We start from the raw sequence: 6,467 nt of genomic DNA, 5'->3' as shown, positions 1-6,467 counted from the left end.
ACGTTAGGGTATTGGTCCCTAGTCAAAGTAGGCCTAATGTTTTTCTTTTTTTTTTAGTTCGCATTCTGAAGTGTAGGCCTATGGGGCACTGGCAACATCGATGAGCTTACACGTACACGCGAAAGTTGTAGAATCTCCCACTCAACCTGGGGAAATTATTATTGACGGATAAACCCCTTTTTGTTGGCATGCGGTCACTGTCGGCCACTGCTCTCGTAACCTCTCGGAGGAAGCTAAATATTATTAATAATATTATGTTAGAGATTCAGGCCTACAGGAACAAAGGAACAAAGATGTCAACCTGAAAAGAAAATACAAGACACATTTATTATTGTTTTCCCTCTTCTTTTGTCTTATGATTTACACATTTGAAGTTATCGTCAAAAGCATAAAATAAAACCGCTGACGAACGCTCGGAAAATTTGTTTTTGTTTCTAAATCTGTCTCGGACTCGGGTTTTGTCGGTCAGCGTTCGGCTGGTGCATACAACAAACGCTCAAGTGTACCAGTAATATTATTATTCTTATGTATTTCTGCAAGCAAAAGCATTGATTCGAAGAGGCCAGAATGTACGTAATATAAAAAATTTAAAAGAAGGAAGTTGTACCCAAACGCTACCCACTGCTGCCTTTACTACTATACTAGCCTAACCTGCTACTCCTTGCGGCTCCTTCATACTTGGATTTACTTGGATTTACTTGGATCCAGAGCTAGAATCATAGCAGGCGGCACATGTCCATAGTTGCTCATCTCTCCTTTCCAGCGTCCGCCTCGGGTCTTCCTGCTAATTGTCTCCATGAGGAGCTGGTTTGAGACACGCCTGACCACTCCTCCGAGCAAACTTTTTTTCGCTGTGCCCCGCACACACTTTTCTTTTATTGTGCTGAGTGTGTGGGAGTGTCTCCTCTTGGTTGTGAAGGCTCTCCTTGCATCTGGCGATCACCATTGGTGGGTCGAGCATGATTCGGCCATTGGGTGCTGCTTTGCCGGCAAGTTCATCAGCACGTTCATTTCTGTGCACCCCGGCGTGACCAGGGCAGAACACCCATGTAATTCTTAGGAGGTGGCTATTTGCAATGAATGGAAGCTCTCCAGTCACTGTAGAGCCACCCACTCCTGATTTTTTTTAGGGTGCTCATCGAATATGTGACAAACAAGGCATGTTTATACGCTTCCATGCTGATCCATTCCAGCGCCTCTGTTATTGCCTTGACCTCCATTGCCATGCTCGACGTAGTGCACTCGTAAGCTCCAGACTGATCTTTAATTATCTTCCCGTCAACTCGAGCACTGAACGCCCACCCAAATTTCTGGCCACGCCTCACTGTTCCGTCGGTGAAGACGACAACATCACCCATCACTGAATTTTCCTCAAGGATGGCCACAATTTCCGCATTAGTTGCACTTGCTGGCCACTCGCGACACTCTCGGCCTAGCGTAGCTATCACCTTCATGAAGTTGCTCATGTCTTTCTCCGGCCTCATCCAGTCACATCCTCTTCTTATGTCCTCGATTTCACAGCACATATCGAGAGTTCGCCCCGCCTGCACCATCCATGAAGATCCTCTTTTCAATCTTTGGCGTACGTCTTGGTTTCCGATTTTCGGATGTAGAGGGTGACGTTCGTCTGCTGTTACTCGAAGGTAGGCCTTGACTTGTGCTAGCTTGTGTCGGTGGGTTAACGTTGGCAGGTCCAGCAGATATCTCATCGCTGATGCTGCTGTGTCACGGGTGCATCCAAGAACAGTTCTCATTCCTTCATTTTGAATGACTTCGAGGCGATGTAGTTGGGTTTTGGATAGGGTGAGCATACCAAGGCCATAGTCCACTACAGACAGTACAACCGCTTGAAGCATGATCATAAGGGCACGTTGGAGCATAGATGCAGCCACCACTCTCAGTGCAACAAGTCCTTTCCTTGCTCTGGCGATAATGTTTGTCACATGGTCTTTTGCCGAGAGGGTGCGGTCAAAAGTAATGCCCAGGTACTTCAATTTCTCTTGCCTTTCCAACTGCGTACCTTGTAGAATCTATATTGACAGTAGGCATGATAGCCTTGACTGCCCCGTTGTTGAGACTGGTCCACAGTACCCCTGCCTTCGCTGGATTAAGTTTTCCATTGTTCTGTTCGCACCATTCACCAATTCGATCTAATTCCTTCTGCGTGCTCCTTGCAATCAGCTCCCGATCTCTCCCCAGCCTATATACCAATACATCATCTGCAAAGCTTAGCGTACGGCCTGGTCCCTCAAATTGATTGGCTGTAAGACCGATGGTGTATATATTGAACAAGACTGGTGACAGGGCCGATCCCTGGGACAGTCCTGGGGTTATGGTAATAGGTTCAGAAGCCCAGCTGCCAAGGCGCAAGGAAACCTTTCTTTTTAACAAGGCATTTCCTAACCAGATCACCAATTCAGAGTCGATTTTCATATTGATTATAGTTCGCATGATCAAGCTAAAGGGCACCCGGTTATAAGCATCTTCTAGATCTATTGCGGCGACTAGTGTCTCTTTTCCCTCCTCAAAACCGTCGTATATGTCGGAGGCCAAAATTGCCGCATTCCTCCAGGTGTCATTACCAGGGCGGTAGCTGCCAAGTTCCACAGGTATCAGATTGTTGCGCTCCAAGAAATTGGACATCCATCTGGACACCATTTTTTCCATTAGTTTCCCCACCGTGTTTTGCATTGTGATAATCCTGTAGGACTCAATTTTTGTGGGGTCCTTCCCGGGCTTTGGTAGGGGTGTATGGTAACTGTCCAGCCAATCCTGTGGAACCAACCCGTCATGCAAACTAGTATCCAGGATGTTTGCGAGACTCTCCAAGTTGTGGTCATCCAGATCCTTGATGTGGGAATAACGCACCCCATCTGGGCCTGGTGCTGTGTCAGGTGCCGTCTTAAGTTTAATCGAACAGCCTCCAATGTGACTTTTAACTCTTCCTCTCCTTCCCAGTATCTTCCTTCTATGTCCCTTAGAATGCTCGTTCTTTCGTTCTCATTGTTCTGATTTGTTTGCCGCAGGTATCTGTTCAAAAGAGCCTATCCTTTCTCCTCTTCCGATCTAACCCATGTACTGTCCTCTGTCTGAAAATCAGGAAGGCATGTTCTTGACTGACTGTTCATTGCCTTGTGAAACCTCCAAAACTTTTGTAGGGATCTGTCACCAGTAATATTCTGGCAGAAGTCTTCCCATTTCTTGTTTTTCTCCTGCTCTGCTGTTTCTTTAAAAGTCTTTGATGCCTTTTTTGCCTTCATACTGCTGTCTTTCAGCCACCCCCAAACTTATACATGTATTATAATATAGGTAAGATTTAACACGCTAGTCTTCTCGGATAAGGGCGAAAAACCTCGACAGTCCTGTGTGCAAGTTGCGCACGTTTAAGATTCCGTGGTTGTCCTAAAATCGATATGAGAGAGTAGGTTAATTTCAGCCGCCACCCAGGCAAAATCCAAAAATAATGTACCAAACGGAAAAAAAGTTTAGGCCCAGACCTAATGTGTCTTGCCCGCTCATGACTTTATGCAGTTGCGAGCGCCAGTACGCTTACCAAAAATATAATAATAATGATAATAATAATAATTAAGATAAGTCTTTATTGTACAGATTCTGACACATGGTTTTGTGTTTATTCACACACACACACACACACACACACACACACACACACACACACACACACACAAACACAAACACACACGTACCTACTGTCACATCGCACACACTCGCGAGCGCAGTCCCCGAAAAAGCAGCGTTTGGGGACTGTAGTCCTCCACGTACAAACGTACACGTGTATGACCTCCAATGGGACTCAAACCCATATATCGTGCATTTTCATCACTATCTACGGAAACGCTGTTCGGGGGCTCCAATGGTCTAGAGGTTACGGCGTTCGCCTCTTATTAAATATAGGTCCCATGTTCGAAAGGTCCTGACAGCGTCGGAAAATTTTATTTTTTAAAAGATATTCTCCTTTCATCTCCTGTCCTGCTCTCTAACCATGTTCTGCCGTCTGCTTTCGTCTCCACTTTCTGCCCCCCCCCTTTTTTCCCCTTCCTCTGGGCTCCTGCGTCTTTCTCTCTCTCTCTCTCTCTCTCTCTCTCTCTCTCTCTCTCTCTCTCTCTCTCTCTCTCTCTCTCTCTCTCTCTCTCTCTCTCTCTCTCTCTCTCTCTCTCTCTCTCTCTCTTCTGCTGCTGGTCCTCAAGCTACTGCTGCTGTCTTTCAGCCACATCCCTGGTTTGAGGGTAAGTGATAATTAAGATCTAACCTACCAGATAAAACTGCACCTCCCCTCGACGCTTAACGGCAACACAGGATGAAAAAGAAAAAGAAGAAGAGAAAAAGAAAAAGAAGATCTAACACCTTGCCTTCTCGGATAAGGGCGGAAAAATATTAGAGGTTCAGTGTGCACGTTGCGAACGTTAAAGATCCCTTGGTTGGTGGTCCAGAATCGATGGAGTAGACTTCGGTCGCCACCCTGGCAAAATTTAAAAAATTAACTCCTACCAATGAACTGAAAATGTTTAGATTCTAATGTATCCCGCGCGCTCATACGGCCTTTTATATGAAATGCACTATGTACGCATGTCAAGGGAGATAGACTAAGTTGGACAATTGGGTAAAAAATTTCCATGAATCATGCCCCATGTGCCACTCCGACGTGCGCTTTGTGTTCATAGATCGTCATGCAGATGCTGATTTTGATTTTGATTTTCTTTTTAATCTCCTTCTGCCAGGATCAGTGGTTTTTCCTCGACCGCGAATCCTTTTAGTTCTAGCTTTGCTCCGCCATCGGCCACTATCTACAGGGGCAGAGGGTCTTAATCTTAAGAACATGGCATGCATTTACTCTCAGACGTACCGTTTGTTATAATAAGAGTTGCAAATATACTTTTGGTTTGTTTGTATATAATTCGTTGTTTGTTTAGAAACACACATGTCTTCAAGGATTCAAAGCCCCATATTTTTACTACCATCTAGTTTCTTCAAATTCCCAACCGTTTCATAGCTGTGGAGTATCTACTCCAGATGTTCACACGTTAGTATTCCAAAAGAGCACTACGATATATTATTATCATTAATCAATGAAAAAGAAAATAATGCAGTGGTCAGCACAACACTAATTGTTGCTTGGGGGATTCTCGTGGTCGAGAGGTTGCGGTGTTCGCTTCCCATTCAATAGGTCCCGGGTTCGAATCCGAATAGCAACCGAAACTTTTCTTCTCTAAAATGGTCTCCTTTCACCTGCTTTTCTGCTCTCTAACAATGTTCTGTCGTCTGCTTTTGTCTCCACTTTCTGCCCTTACCTCCTTTGCCCCCTTCCTCTGGATTCCTGGCTCTTTCTGGGGCCTTCCTGCTGCTTCTCCTTAGCTCCTTCATACTGCTGTCTTTCAGTTGATCGTATGATAGGTAAAATCTAGCACCTAGCCTTCTCGGACAAGGGCGAAAAATTTCGGAGGTCCCGAGTGCAAGTTGCGCACGTTAAAGATCCCTTGGTGGCTTGGTGGTCCAAAATCGATAAGCGTAGGCCTCGGCCGCCACTGGGACAAAATTAGAAATTTCCTACCAAGTATTGAAAATGTTTAATGTGTCCCGCGCGCTCATAATCATGACCTTATATTGTTGCGAGCGCCGTAAAACACTACCCCCCCACACCCCCCAAAAAAGAAAAAAAACTGCAAAAAATAACAACAATGGCAACAACAAAACTTGTACGCTTCCATCTAAATGAGATTTGATTTCAAGACATGTGCTTGGCACTAAAAACATAGATATGCATTGAAGCTTTGTTCGATTGCAGAGTACCAAAGCCTCTTCTATGTCCCTGCTTGTTTGCTGCACCGTCAGTTATGTTTCTAATGCATTGTTTCACGTCAAGATTCAATCCTAACATCCAACTTTAGAAACAATGCTGCTCTTTAATCTTCGCTAGTTGTTTCTTTGCATTTCGCGACGCTTACTAGTCTCTCTGATTTTGCCAGTTCTGTCGACATATCAAATACAAATTGAGCACTAATCTTGTGTTACAACGACTTGAGTGATGTCCTCTCAAAATTTCTACAGTGAACGTGTCTGTTATTTATTCCGAAGTGTTCTGACGTATCGTATCACTATTAACTGTGATGATAGAAATCACTTTAGTTTTAAATAATAAGGTCAGGGTCACCAAAGCAGATGCACGGAAGAAAGTTCAGCGACTTCGACTACCAAGACACCCCGGTCGAAATAGCAGTTCAAAAGAGAGTGACAAACATACAAAAGAAGTAGAGGAAAATGAGGATAGTAAGGATGAGGAAAGAAAAAGCAGCAGTTCCCCTTCTATTGTTCCGGCACAGTATGAGCTTGACATTGATAAATCAGCCCGTTTACAATTCGACTGTGTATAAGAACATGCCAATATCCCCCTTTGTAAATGGCCTCAAGACAATAATTTAATCAGAAGCACTGCCCTTTGGGGAGGGGGG

Source organism: Aplysia californica, unplaced genomic scaffold (assembly GCF_000002075.1).
Source record: "Aplysia californica isolate F4 #8 unplaced genomic scaffold, AplCal3.0 scaffold00221, whole genome shotgun sequence".
NCBI classification, from domain to species: Eukaryota; Metazoa; Mollusca; class Gastropoda; order Aplysiida; family Aplysiidae; genus Aplysia; species Aplysia californica.
Note: the sequence above shows the minus strand (reverse complement) of the source record.